This window comes from Alexandromys fortis, unplaced genomic scaffold (assembly GCF_014885135.2).
Source record: "Alexandromys fortis isolate MF-2015 unplaced genomic scaffold, M_Fortis_MF-2015_v1.1 scaffold_175, whole genome shotgun sequence".
Taxonomy (NCBI): Eukaryota; Metazoa; Chordata; class Mammalia; order Rodentia; family Cricetidae; genus Alexandromys; species Alexandromys fortis.
In genome coordinates, this window is record NW_026068065.1 from 1,076,541 (window position 1) to 1,092,084 (window position 15,544).

A 15,544-nucleotide genomic window follows, 5' to 3' on the forward strand; every position below is an offset into this window, starting at 1 on the left:
AAGCAGCCAGTGCTCTGAACTGCTGAGCCACCTCTCCAGCCCCTTAATACATTAAAAAATTTTATATTGAAAATAAAATATGTAAGAATATATATATTTATTTAAAGATCATTTTTAATATGCATCGATATTTTGCCTACATGCATGCCTTGTGTGTGAAGGTGCCAGATTCCCTGGAACTGGAGTTACACACAGTTGTGAGTTACCATTTGAGAGCTGGGAACTGAACCTGGGTCCTGCGGAAGAGCAGCCATTGCTCTTAACTGCTGAACTAACTCTCTAGCCCCAACTGTGAAATACCTTTCTAAAAGAAGGTCTTACTGTGCAACCCTGGGTGGCCTGCTGGGCCAGACTGGCCTTAAGCTCATCGAGCTCACCTGCCTCTGTCTCCATCACATACTGAGATTAAAGGCGTGCACTATCATATCTGGATTTTTTAAGTTATCTTTAAAAGGATGAAAAATGGGGCCGGAGAGATGACGCAGTGGTTAAGAGTACTGGTTGCCCCTCCAGAGGTTTTGAGTTCAACTCCCAGCACCCATATGATATAATATCCATCTATATTGGGATCTGATGCCCTCTTTTGCCATGTAGGCATACATGCAAATAGAGCATTCATATGCATAAACAAGTTAAATAAATCTTTAAAAAGAATGGAAAAGTAATCATTGGATAGGAGATGGTGTTTTAATTTGTGTCCCAACGATGGACCCACTTTTTAAAATGTAGAGAAGACATATAAAATATAAAACTACCCAATAGAATAGCAAGCAAAAACTATGAGCAAACAACCAAAGAAATATTTTGGAATTTATAAATGTTATAAAATTGTTTAATCTCACTAGTCATTCAAGATATAAAACTTAAAATTACAATGAGATGGGGCTTGGTGGTTAAGAGCCCCCTTGTTCTTGCAGAGGACGCAGGTACAATTCTCAGTGCCCATATGATGGCTCGCAACAATCCATAACTCCAGCTCCAGGGGCTCCGATGCCCTCTTCTGATCTTTACAGTCACTAGTCACACACGTGGTGTATGGACACACGTGAAAGCAAAACACTCACATGCATAAGATGACTACATCCTAGGAATTATAATGAGAATCATACACACACGCTAGAGGGGAATGACTGACTGCCCCAGTGATGAGTGGCTAGAGTGTAGTCTGTACATGTAGTGTACACGCACACATGAAAGCAAAACACTCATACGCATAAAATGAATACATCCTAGGAATTACAATGAGAATCATACGCACACACTAGCATGAAATGACTGGTACTGCCCCGGTGATGATATGGACATGAGCAACTGGGACTCGCGTGTGCAACCAATGCGAGTGTAAATTAACACACTACTCTTGCAAGGTGATTGGAGTATTTGCTAATGCTGAAAAGACATAAATCTTATTACCTGATAATTGTCCATAAATAGGTACTCAAAACAAATGTGGTATTTGTTAGGTATTTTCATTTGTTACAGTTTCATTGTAAAAATTCTTTATTTGAAGAATTTTCATTGTAACATTAGCATATCATAATGGAAAACAAGGAACAAATTCATCAACAGTGCATGACCTGGGCTTCTTCAGGTCTTCAACTTGGACACAAAATTGTGTGTATAACATTTACTCATAGATTAGAAAATATCAGTCCTTCCTTTCTTCTAAAAATAAATCTTCATCTCAAAGATTACCGTTTCCTCTTGATACAGCTCTATATTTAACTTGTATCTGATTTGCTTATAGCTGCCCTAAAACAAGTAGATTTTGGGGTGTGGGGATATGTAATGCCTCTAGCCCAGACCGGCCTCTAATTCCATATATAAGTGGGGTGACCTTTGACTTTGGCTCGCCCTGCCTCTGCCCGAGTGCTGGAATTTACAGGTGTGTACCATCACACTGAGGTTTAGGTGGTGCTGGGGATCAAGCTTTATCCATGGTAGGTAAGCGCTCTACCAACTAAGCTACATAATCCCAGCTCTCATCATTCCTGATTATTGAGGCATTACCATCTAGTTATGTGCAGATGGGTCATGGTGAAATCTAAAGAGTAAGATACGTGTGTGTGTGTGTGTGTGTGTGTGTAGTCAAGAAGCTCCTAGTCATATACACATATACATGCGGCGTGTGTATCTGGTCCCCTATTTTGGGGTTTCTCTAGCATGGCAGCATGGGTAGTCCATGGGGACTGTTAGACTGCCACTCACACAGACGAACACCAAAAAGGCTTAACACACTAGATTAACGGGGAATAAAAGCTGAGGGATGCATCTTCCTTCTTTTGGCCCTGGATGAAATGCTACGAAATATATTTAACAAACTCGAAGAAGAAGCCATGTGATTACATGCCAATCTCTCTGGGCAGTGGCCAGTTCAATAGCATAAATTTCTGCAGGTTCTTCCTCCTCCCCACATCTAGTCTCTTGATTTTTGCTGGAATCACATGTTCATTAAAACACTTGTTTATATTTGTCTGAGATTCTATTTTCTGGGAAACTTAAGATGAAAATACCATGTGTGTGGAAGATCACAGAGAAAGACCAGAAGCTGATGGAAGAGGATTTAAAAGTTATAATCTGAAGACTATTTATTTTGTCCTATCAATGTTTAATTTAATATACAATAAAGGAATAAAAACAGAGCACTGTACTGCTGGTAGTTCAAATGTTGTGGCACTCAGAAAGGCTCATTTATAAAACCATCTTGTCATCCAAATAGTTTCTTAGGCCCCCTATGGTGAGGAGATAGAATAACAGAAATGAAATTAGTGAGGGATATTTTTTTTAAGAAAAAGGAAAGGAAAAAAGAATAGATTTTATCTGTACCTTTTTTTAAATTGATTTTTATTGAGCTCTACATTTTTTCTCTGCTCCCCTCCCTCTTTAAATAATAGACAAAATGACCTCCTTAGGGTTATTGGTTACGTTAGTGGAGGGCCCAGGACTACCTTCTGAAGGGGAAATGCCACCAGATTGTGGCTCCTCTGTGATTTCAGAGGCAGCCTTGGGACTGTTCTTTTGTGTTTATGATGTGGTTGAGAAAGTTGTTTCAGGATATTCAGCCCCAGGTCACCAGAGGCTAAGATGCTGACAGGAAATCAAAGGAACCGCCAGTTCCCCTCCTCTCCTTGTCTGGGGCGGCGGTTTCTGGAATGTCTTGTTATCCTAGGGGCATCCCCAGCGCTGACTCCTCTAAGTTCCTGTACAGTTAAGAAGGCTTGCTTTGTGGACTTGGCAAAGAAGAGTGGAAATAACGATCCCATTCTGTTCTGGAGCTTTTCCTTGCCGCTTCCCTGTGAGGCAACTTTGTTCTCTGTGTCCTTGGCTTCATCCCTCCATGACACCCCCGGTGTCACCCGCTCAAGGTGTGTTCGGCAAACATATTGCTTTTTCTTCTTAAGGATGAGGCTCATTTCATTCTAGTGAACAGAACAGACATGGTTCCTGTCTTACCCAACTTACATATCTAGTCGGGGAGACAGGTATTAAAACATAGCAAATGAAATCAAATCCCAATTATGTCTGAGGGTTATAAAGCCCAGACTGTTGTAGGATGCCTCCCCGTGTGAAGACAGGAAGCCTTTGCTACGATGAAGTTTAATAAAAGCTAGAAAAATTTGCATTGGTCAAGGACTCAGTAGGTAAGGAAAGATCACGTGTAATGATGGCTCAGAGCTTCAAGGAAGTTAAGAAGTCAGAACCCAGAGAGCTGACAGACCAAGAGGCTGGTCACAGGAACCATAGAGACCAATGAGAGGCTGTTCATGGGAACCGTGGAGACCAATGAGAGGCTGGTCACAGGTGCCATAGAGACCAATGAGAGGCTGGTCACAGGAATCATAGAGACCAATGAGTGACTGGTAAAGAGAGACATAGAACCAATGAAACCAATGAGGGCCTGGTGGGGGGAGACATAGAAATCAAGTCAAGGATGTTCATCTTGGGGGGGGGGCAGGGGATGGATGACGCACACGAGAGCCCTGAAGAGTTTTATTTTACATGGGAGCAGTGAACTGGACAGTAGTGACACAGGAGGTGACCTGCACTTTAAGGAAGAGATGCTGGTGGCTTTGCTTGGATGAAAATAAATAAACTCCATGTGGCAAGACACTTAGAGTAGCGCCTTTCATATAAGTAGACGACTGGATGGATAGATATATTTTCAAAGTATTTAGGGCAGTCGGCATTGTTTTTCTTTTCTTTTTTTCTGTCTTGTTTTTGTTTTTCGTGACAGGGTTTCTTTGTGTAACCCTGGCTGCCCTGGAACTCACCCCATAGATCAGGCTGGCCTCGAACTCAAAGATCCGCCTGTGTCTGCCTCCCGAGGGCTGGGATTAAGTGTGTGAGCCACCCCCAGTTTATTTAGGGTATTTAGGACATGCGATTATTAACATGGGATTGTTCAGAAGGTGGGAGGTTAAAAGGCAGAAAGGATACAGACTTCTGTCACGAGATTATGGCTGAATGGTGGGCCGGCTACTGAAGTAGAAAGCGTGATGAAGCAGGCTGGTTTGGGGGAGGAGTTTGTGCACAGCATCTGACGTGACTCGCTAAAGGGGGCAGTCGTCATGAGCGGAGCAAGGTCATTTTCTTTGTTAGCGATGTCCTAGCAAGCTCTCCTTGGTTCGTTTAAGAGTGTTCTTGTTCTGAACTCCTGTACAGACAGGCTTGTTAACCTTTTGGTCCTTATATGCTGCCAGTTTTGTTTTGTTTTTTAAATAATGTCCTTTGAGGAAGGACATGCTTAGAACAGCTTTTCTAGCACAGAAGGAAGACGCAATCCCACACTTTTTGAGTTGATTCTCTTGTTCCTAATACTGTGCATTTGTGGAGTGGCTACTCAGTGAGCCTCAAGTATGAGGAGAGGAGTCTATAGGGATCGAATCTATGGTCATAGTGTCTTTGTCCCAGGGCATCTTAAGTCAGTCAGTAGATCAGACCTGAGGTGCAGCTGTGGGGACAACAGTAGATCAGACCCGAGGTGCAGCTGTGGGGACAAGGCTTTCCTTAGCTTCTGTGGCAGTCATCCAGGGGTGTGATTTATTCAGTCTGCTAAGAGCCGTATTGCTTGCGCTTTTGTGGACTTTTGCCATTTCCCCCAGGAATTTGCAGGGAAAGGGTTGCCCGCTCTGTATTTGTTGGGTGTAGCAGACACCATGGGACTTTGTGATCAGAGATATCCAGCCTTTGCCCCATGACTATCTTTCTACCCAGCACTGATAAAAGGTGTTCCTGGAACTGAGAATCTAATTCTGCACAAAAGAGGGGAAACCTTCCTGGTAATTAATGGCCCACAGGGAAGTGTGTGGTGCTAATGTAGGTGCTAACATAAATAGGTGGTAACATAGGTACCTCAGGGAGGGGCTTCCTCACAAGTTCTATCTTGAGAGTTTTAATGAAAAGGCATGTACATGGTTAAATCTGTGAAATACAGCACACGTAAAGATCCTCGGTTTTGTATTGGTGGAACCAAAATGTCCTTTATAAAAACAAGAAAAAAGAAAAGGAAAAAAAAAGTCCATTGTTTGGCTTTGTCTAGCCCAATGTTTTCCACACATGTTTAACCATGGAAGTCTTTTTAAAAATAACAGCCAGTTAAGTTCCCCATGAGATTAGTGTTCTGTGGGCTACGCTTTGGGAAATATTCCATATAGGGCTTTGGTTTTTGTTTATTCTGAAGTCAACCTTTCCCACTTCCTTTTCGAGTTTCTTGGGTGATTATATAGGGAAGACAGACTGTCTACAGTGAGTACTGCAAGGCAAAGGAAGGCATGTCTCCGAGACCTGTGGGTTGTAGCCTCTTTCCTAGTGAATCAGTCGGCCCCAGGAAAGCAGAAACACGCGCTTAGGAGTGTAGCGCTGACGATTCCAGGTTCCGTGTGGTATTCAAGAGGAAATTAGAGGTTGTGGAGCCCTTTTTAGAAACGCGTAGAGCCAAAGTGTTTGGATCCTCCCCCAGATTTTGGAATATTTGCATGTGCATAATAAGACGATCTAGGGGTGACATAGAAGTCTAAAAGTTAAATTCATTTGCATTTAATATATACCTTGTGCTCAACCTGAATGTAACTTTGCATAGCAATTCTAATGCCTCTATATTTTGACCAAGACCCATCAGGGAATTTTCCACTTGTGTCTCATTGGCCTTGAAGGAGTTCAGAGTCCAGGTTAGGGCTGTTCAGTGCCCAGCTTTGGGAATTTGTGGGCTCTCCCTTTATTTTCTTTCTCTGTTAGGTGCTGGAAAAATAAGCAAGGAAGGGATGGTGCGTGCAAAGCAACTTCTTTCTGTGTGAACTTGGTTCCAGAGTTGGTCTCCAGCAAGAACCAAAGCTCTGGATGCCTTTGTTTGATTAGTAACATAGGAATATGAGCTGCCTGTAATTAGAATTGTTTCTGGGAGCCTACATTTGGGGTTCTTGTTACTGAAGTTCCAACCTGTTTTCACTGTTATTCTATAAGATCAGAACCTCATTGCCTTTCTTCTGCATCTGTCCATTTGTCTGTCCATCCATCCATCCATCCATCCATCCATCTATCCTTCATGATCTATAGGTGGTTACATGTTAGGTACCAAGCACATGCAATGAACGAGACACGTGATGCTCTCCTGCTGTTTAGTGAGGCCTCTTCTCTCCCATTGAGAACTGATATGGTATCAAGAGATACCATATCCATCCCGATTTCCACCAGTTTTGTCTTTGACCTATTCCTTTACACTGCCTTGGTCGGCTGGGTGTCTTTAGGAAACCCTGCCCGCCACTTCCTGGGTCCTGCAGTTCTCACTGTCTTTCCTTGCCTTGAGCTTGCTCTCCTTCTAAGCCCTTCAAGATGCAACTCCCCCACTGAGCTCCCCACACATCTCCTGAAGATCTTGGTTCCTCTCTTATTGCATTCTGCATCCTGCATGCTGCATCTTGGGCCGCACATTTCCTGTCTTTTCTCTTTCAAGCAACGCCACATCATGTTCAACTCAATGTCCATCACCTGTTAGTTACCTAGCGTGAATCCCTTCATGTAAACCCCTGATTATTTCAGGAAACGCATCCTTAGTTTCTCCATCTATAATGACATAGGATAATAGGTACACAATAGGGAGAGTTTCATTAGGAAACTGAAAAATTAATTTAACTTTTTTTGTAATTAGGGTTAATATGCATTTATTTTTTGAAATAATAATTAGAACCTAGTTTTAGTCTACATATAGAGGCTAGATTTTCATTCTTTTAGTCTTTGAGATTATAATATAATTACGTTTCTCCTTCCTCTTTCCTCCCTACACATACTTCCATATTTTCCTCCTTATACTTCCAAATTCATAGCTTCTTCTTTCATAAATTGTTGTTGCATACATGTATATATTCCTAAATACACAAATACAACCTTCTCAGTCTGTATAATGTTGTTTGTATGACTATATTATCAGGGCAGACCACTGGTATTGGATAACCCATTGGTGTGCTCTTCCCTGGGGAAGATGTTTTCTCCCACGCTCCTCATTCCTTAGTTGCCTGTAATTTTTGTGTAGCATTGAGGCCTCATGGTGTTTCCGTTGTCCCCTTGGGCATGTCCGCTGTTGTCCTCGTTCAGCTTATATTTAGGCAGTCATGTTGATGAGACTTGCTGAGTAGAGCTTCTGACAAGACACAATCTCACAGCAAACTCTTTGATCCTCTGCTTCTTAACATCTTTCTGCCCCCTCTTCTGCACTGTTTCCTGAGCCCTAGGTAGAGGAGTGTTTTCAAGATGTATCCATTGTGATGGGGCTCCACAACTCTGCATTTTGCTCTGTTGTGGTTTTCTGTAATGGCTTCTGTCTGTTTCAAAGAGACATTTCCTTGGTAGATTCTCCTTGCTTGTGGGTATCGGAAGGGATGGTGATGGTTTAGTGAAGCAGTGGTTGTAGGTTCTCCTCCTAGAATTCTGACTTTACTAGTCCTGGGTAGCTGCCCAGGTTTCCAGTAATAAAATAGTTGCTCTCTTGTTGAGAGGATGTTAAATACAATTAGAGAGTTGCTGCTTCCTGCCAAGGCTTGTGCACCACTACTGCACCCTTAGGGTTCTTTTGCTATTCTGATCATTGTTATGTTCATAAGTGTCATAGTTCAGTGGGACTGTTAGTTGCTTCCTTTCTTTGGAAGATTGAATGATGCCCTCTGGTACCACGAAAACAAGTCCTCAGACGCATGGTCTGTTAGGCAAAGACTCTAGTGAAAAGATTTTATTTGGGAATTAAGCGCTACTCAATTTAGAATAATGTGGAGAACTTATAGTCTAGAAATTAATTCAGATCTACTTTCAAAAGAAAATTTGTGATATTTTAGGTACTTCAAAGACTCATATGTTGACATTCTATTAGTTACTTTTTAAACTTGTGACCATGAAACCTGACAGAAACAACTTAAAGGAGGAACATTTTTATTTGGCTCGGGGTTTAGGTCCACTATGGTGAGGATGACAGTGTGGAAGAAGCATATGGCAGAGGCTGTTGTCATCATGGTGAACCAGCAAGCAGAAACCATGCTAGGAGCCAGGGGCAGGTGTCATCTCCCAGGGCTAGCCTCCAGTGACCCCTCTACCAGCTAAACTTCCCTCCCAAAATTTTACCACCAGCTGGGGAGCAGGCTTTAAAATGTGAGCCTGAGAGGGATGTTTGGATTCAAGCCAAAAGACCTTTATCATTTAATTGTATATAGTTTTTAAATGGCAACTAGGTGCATAAAATTTTAGTAATTTAGACTCTTCTCTTGGAAAAGTTTTGATAGCTCAGTTACCAAAGTGGTAGACACCTAGCTGCTACTCTGATACTTTTTTAAAAGTGCCAACTTCTCAGGCACTTAGAAAGATCCACCCATGTGTGGATTGTTAATGTAATAATTACAAAGAAATTGCATCTATTAATTACAGAATATCTGGCAGTATGGTGATATATTTGGTAACATCTTGTCAACTATTAATTCAAACATTAAAAAAGATTAACTCTAAGTGAGGCTTCTTTATTAATATCACTGGCTTTGCTCTTAATCTGAGATACTGAGATCTAACCTGTTTCCGGATTGTTCCTTGTATTCAAAAACAGTCAATAGTTCTACAGATGTCACCCATAGGAGGGGTAGAGCTGGAGAGACAGGTGCCTCTCCAGGTGACCCACAGAGGACACTTATCATTTCGTGTGTCTCTCATTTGCGGTAAATCTTGGGGTGTTTCCTTTATGTACAGCATAGCAGCAGTGTGATTGTGAGCATTACTACCCAAAAGACTTCCTTCTGCTCCCAGATACAATGGCCAATATTAGTAAAAGGTGGAAGCATTGTACCATAGGAAGAGAAACCAGGACATTGAAGGTGTGATATTTACACCAGTGTCTCTGTCTCGGTCTCTTTAATAAGACATGATGATGCCTGCCACGCTGTGTTTCATACGATAGCCACTTACGTTTGCAAGGCAGTATACGCTATTATCTTATTTGTGTGAAGGATGTCACACCTTGAAGTTGCCGACAGTAGACCTCCCTCTTACTTTTCATTTCTAATGTTTCCTAGCTATATGCCATTCTCCCCCAGCACTTCCATATCTTTTGTGCTGAATTTTAGGGCTCAAAAAGATTCCAGAGAACTGGGGAAATAGCTCAGTCTGTAAATTGCTTGAGGACCTGAGTTTAGCCCCTAGAATCCATTTTAAGAAGGTGTGGTAGGGTTCCTGTAACTCCCTCGGTGGGTAAAGGCAGGCAGATCCCTGGATCTTACCATCTACTCAGTCTAGCCCATTGTGAGCTCAGGCCAATAAGAGACCCTGCTTCAAGGAAAATGGACTGTGTTCTTGAGGACGGCATCGAAAGCTGTCCTTTGGTTTCTGCAGGTATACATGCACATACACGTGTGCGCACACACAGCAAGCCATATGCTTAGCGATAACCTGAGGCTTCTTGTGTCCTTGCTTCTCCCGTTTCTGCTTCTTTGCCTTTCTCACTGGAGCCAGCCCTACCTCCAGCACGCCATTCCCCCTCACCCGTGGACACTTTTCACAATAAATCACTGAGCCTAAAATATAAACTTTATGTTTATATAAATAGAATTATGATTTACAAATATGGAGAAACTCTTTGCTTTTAGAAACTTTATACTTGGGAGTAAGATATAATAGAGACAAATAAATGATCCTCCAGTGGTTGAATTTAATATTAGTGGGCAATTGAGGGAGAGTTTTTTGAAACTAGGATATTTCACAGTGGCACCTTCGAAATCAGGTATGTGGGTGATCTCCCTTTCCCACATGAAAAGCCAGACGGACTCATGTACCAGTGATGCCCCTGCCCTGAGAAGGCTGGTGAGAATGTTGTTCGCCTTGTGGTTAGAATAGCTGCTTCCTGCCCGCTATTCCTTCTGCCATCTTATTCCTCAGCGGCTACGGAGTACTTGCTGCTACAAGTTCAGCTGGAATGTTTGTAGCAGTGTGTCTCCCAGTCATAAAAGAGCAAAGCTTGCACCATGGGCCTTTAACTTGTTTTTTTTTTTTTTTTAAAAAAAATCAATCAGCATGTATTGATTGACTAACACTTCATCCGTCTCCTCCAAGACACTTGACCTTTCTGATTTCATGCTAAATCTACCTGCATGTCTCTCAGCTGTGTGTTTGTCGGTAGCCAAATCAGAGGTAGCTTTTGTTCCTTTTCACGGGGGATGTGCCTGTCGGTGGTGTGTTGCCTTACCTGCTTGGAAAGGCCCTGGTCGCTAAGGTCCAGGGGTTGAGAGCTCCGCCTCTGGAGGCCTGCGCACAGGCTTAGGTGTGGGCTTGCTGTGCAAGCTGGAGCAGATGGCGCCACCTCTAAACTCGCTTCCCACCTCCACAGCTGGGAAAGAGCGAGTGTCCGCCTGGTGGTGGGTGGCTGCGATTAAGAGTAAATGATGGAGAGGAGGGTGAAATACGCTGTGCCAGGAAGCTAGGAAGTACTGGATGGTGGGCAGCCATGGTTTCCCTGGTTCAGTGGTTCAAGCTTTCCATGGGCTCATTTCCAGAGCACGGAGAATTGTGCTGAAGTTCCTGCAGGAGCCTCTAGAGCAGTGGTTCTTTTTTTTTTTTTTTAAAATTTATTTATTTATTATGTATAGAATATTCTGTGTATATGCCTACAGGCCAGAAGAGGGCACCAGACCTCATTACAGATGGTTGTAAGCCACCATGTGGTTGCTGGGAATTGAACTCAGGACCTCTGGCATAGCAGGCCATGCTCTTAACCACTGAGCCATCTCTCCAGCTAGAGCAGTGGTTCTTAACCTGTGGATCGTGACCCCTTCACAGGGGTCGCATGTTAGACATTGGCATTATGATTCATAACAGTAAGAAAAATACAGTTACGAAATAGCAAAGATGTAATTTTATGGTTGCAGCGTTAGGAGGGATGAGCTCTGCTGCTATAGAGACTATTAACTAGGAATGCCTTAAGATCTTTGGAACTGAATCATTCCAAGATGACATTTCTTTCTTTGCAGATAGACTGAAAAGAAAATCAAATTTAAACTCTAGTGTTGCCTGCGGTGTGTGTGTGTGTGTGTGTGTGTGTGTGTGTAACAGGTGTGTAGAGAGGGCTCAGAGGACAACTTTTGAACTTTGTTCTGTCTTCCCTCCACATGTGTCTTGGGTATGAAACTCAAGTCGCCAGGCGTGGCGGCAAGTGCCTTTGCCAGCCATGCCATCTCGCTGGCCTCCCCTTCATCCTGTTCTTAAATTAGCAGCTCCCGCAAGCAAACTGACCTGAGCGCTGCCCAGGCTCTCACTTCATGGTGTGGAGAGCACACGGGAGCATCTTCAGGCAACTTTGCAAGGTGTTTCATACATACTTGAGATCCTCAGATGGTTGTTTGGATGTGTGAATTCTAGGAATTGCGGCAGGAGAACCAGCAAATTCCTTCTCATTTGTCCTCAGTTTTATACTCTCATGAAAGTTGCTACTAAAGTCACAGCGTCATTGTTTGGGGCCTGCTGAGGTTCCCTCGATTTTCCTTGGGCTCGTATCAAGTAATTCAGTATTTATTTTCATTGCTTCAGTTGAAGTGGCCTAAGAAGATCACTGACCAATGGCCATCCTTATTTTTAAAAGTCACCAGATAAGGCAATTGCTCAAGCCACTCAGCAAGGCATTTCAGAAATGTGCACGCTCATATTTCTCTGTACAGTTATAAACAAATACAACTTTTATTTCATCTTAGAGTTATTAATCTGGACTTCATTTTCTGGAATGCACACTAGAAAAATGTCTTATAGCTCTTTGAACATTAAAAAGAAAATGCCACAAACATTTTACTTGATTAAATGCTAAAGAGGTGGCACCAACTTTCCTGATTAATTGAAACATGCATTCTTGCCTGATAAATATTTATATGTGGCACATGAAATTTTTATCATGGTATACAGACTCTTCACTTTGGGAATGTTATTTAACACTAAGCATTTTGCCTTTGTTGCTGCATTGTTCATTATGAAAAAATACAGGCTAATTGCCATAATATAAGCCGCAATATAAGCCTGTCAGTCATATGAGTCTTGAATGATACAACCCCAAGCCTTTAATGGTGCACACTTTTAGCCTATGTAGGAGATAAATGAAATTTTTTATCTAGTTTGGAGACTTAAAAAAATAAATAAAGCATAGAAAATAAGTCCACTTAGGAAGAAGCTGAGTTGCCAAACCTTCTGTCTCACCAGGTAAGCACACATGCCGTTACCACAGTTAGTTTCCTTTCAGTTGCTATGCTGAAATTCTCGGACCAGCAGCAAATTGGGAGAGAGTTTGTTTGGTTTATACTTCCAGGTCACAGTCAGTCACTGAGGTACGTCAGCCTGGGAGCTCAAGACAGCCAGAAACTATGGGTGGTAGCTGCTTGCTGGCTCACACACGGGTACTGCCCACAGTGGGCTAGATCATCCTACATCAATTAATAGCCATGATAATTCTGTGCAGACATGCCCAAGGGCCAGTCTGATCTAGGTAAATCCTCAAATGAGGTTTCCTCTTCCCCACAACTCTAGGTTGTGTCAAATTGACGATAGAAAGCACACCAGACTTCAAGGTTAAAAAAAAAAAACAGATTTAATTGAAACACATTTTGGCTGCAGTTTCTTAGGAAAGGTTTACTTTTTAGGGGTAGTCATTCTATAAGACACTGAGTCTGGTGACAGAATCTGAGCTGTTCTGACTGACGAACCGCTGAACCTTTACAGTTCTTTTAGTTTCCGAAGTGTGGCATTAATTGGCTGTTATAAGACTGGAATACCTGTCGTGTCTGAAAATATTTCTGTGACCTTTTGGAATAACCCACTTCTCAGACTCATCTTCGGGTCGTTTATTGTTGAGAAGTTGGATGACAAAACAGAAGACGTCTGCTGGGCCTTTCCCAGAGTATTTGCCTGTGGGAAGCAGAACAGACAGGAACGCTGATTTATTTAACAGGAGAGATGCCAGCTACCATCCGACAACTCTTCTCACCGCGAAAACAAAACTGCACGATTCCTTTGTCTTACCTCCCACATTGGAGCTTTCTAGTAAGAATATCAATGAACCTAGTATGTTGTAAATTTTAATGCTTTTATTTGTTAGGTCCTGTTGTCAGAAAGTGGTGTCCTTGCCACTCTTTAGAACATGACAAGCGGGCCTACCGAGTGGCCTGAGATGCCCTTTGATCCTGTACATGTATGTGTCCTCCTCAGGGCCAGGCCCTGTGGTGGGCTAAGCGCTCTGCCTTGCTCTGCGTCAGTCCATCGCAGCCAACAAAGTCAGGACTTTAAAACTCACGCTTCCTTTGTCAAGGCAGACATGCTGAGGGGAGATGAATGTTCTGGAATGGCTCCTTGGGAAATCGGGTCCTCCTTGAACTGTGAGGACAAATGATCGCCTTCATAACATTTTTTTCCCTTACAGATCTCACCAGAAGCAAGACCATTGCCTGGGTCATTTATGAGAGCTGTGTGGTGTCTTCTTCTTTTTCAGGAGCCTAAGATTTTAAGGCGTTGTATCAAAGGGGACAATAGGAATTATTAGGGATTGTTAGTGTAGTAGTGACGGGCGATCATTTTAAAAAGATTACTACTAATCCAAGGACGCACTTCACATGCGGTCACCTAGAGAACTCTTGCTGACTTTTCACGCCACGGGAAGTATCTGTGTGTAGACAGGTATCCATATCGAAATCATGCGACATAGAAATAAAAGCTTCTGAGCAGAACACATCTGTCAATGCGGTAATTATGTTACATTTGAATTTATAGTTTTGACTTTATTTGAAGGCTGTTATGTTATCAACAGTGTTTGCTAACATCAAAGATTCTCTTTTATGCTGTCTCGGTTGATAACGAGTCATAGATCCTGAAATGTGATTTGAGAAATCGCACGAATTATTAAAATGACGACGCTTATTCTTTTGTGGTAGACAACGTGCTGCACGTGGGTCTGAGTGGACACTTGGGGAGAAGAAGCCGTGTCGCTGCATTACAAATTAGTTTGTTTCTAATTTTGCAGGCCGATGGCCACAGCGCCTCAAACCAAATCTTTCCCCTGGAAATGGAATGATTGCATGACAGACTCTGTGAACCATGAATATGTCAACAACTCATGGGTCAGGCCTTGCTTAGCAATTAGTCTTTGGGGGATTTTACTCAGAAATCAGACACGCTGCACTAGAGCTTGTTGGGTAGTTTGTGATTCCCATTCATGTCTGAATCATGAGTCTGGCTTAGAACAAAACAGATCTGTAAAGACGGATTGCTGCTAAGAGTGGCGACTAGAGCTACACACGCCCACACACACGCACCCACAGACACACACACATACACATGCCCACAGACAGACAGACAGACAGACACACATGCCCACAGACACACACACATGCCCACAGACACACACACACACGCCCACAGACACATACACATGCCCACAGACACACACACACATACACGTACATGCACGTACACTATACACTATACATACAGACACATACATAGTCAGACACACAAATACACAAGACACTCATACATGCACACCCAGACACATTCAGACATGCATACGTACACACACACATGTTTAGACATGCACACAGACACACACATATATATACATATGCAAACTAACACACAGATATGCACACAGACACTCAGACATGCACACACACACAAACACTCAGACATGCACACACACACAGACACTCAGACATGCACACACACACAGACACAGAATCAAATGAAGGGATGAAATGTTCTATTCAAAATATAGTGAAAGCTCCTAAAAAGCAGTCAGAAAATATTTTAAATTATTTCTAATATTATCTTTTATTTCCCTAAAAGAGACCGATATTCCCAAGTTTCAGGCATTTGAGTGTCACCGACTCCACCTTACTGTAGTTTCTCCCTGTCTGCACTGTGCTTTACCCAGTATATTTAATTTAATCCATTCTCTTTGCTCGCTTTAACCGCCCATCTGTCTTAAACAATAATGGACGTGACAGTCATGGTAGCTTGTGCTGGCTAAGTTTTTCCTTCTCACATAAAGGACATGCAA

The 15,544-nt window shown here is 42.5% G+C and overlaps 1 protein-coding gene across 2 annotated transcripts in view; it reads left to right on the forward strand.

Annotated features, from left to right (window-relative positions):
- The window catches only part of Sobp (sine oculis binding protein homolog), a 162,961-nt gene that overhangs the window by 30,389 nt on the left and 117,028 nt on the right, over positions 1-15,544 (forward strand). The gene's annotated exons all lie outside the window — the stretch shown is intronic.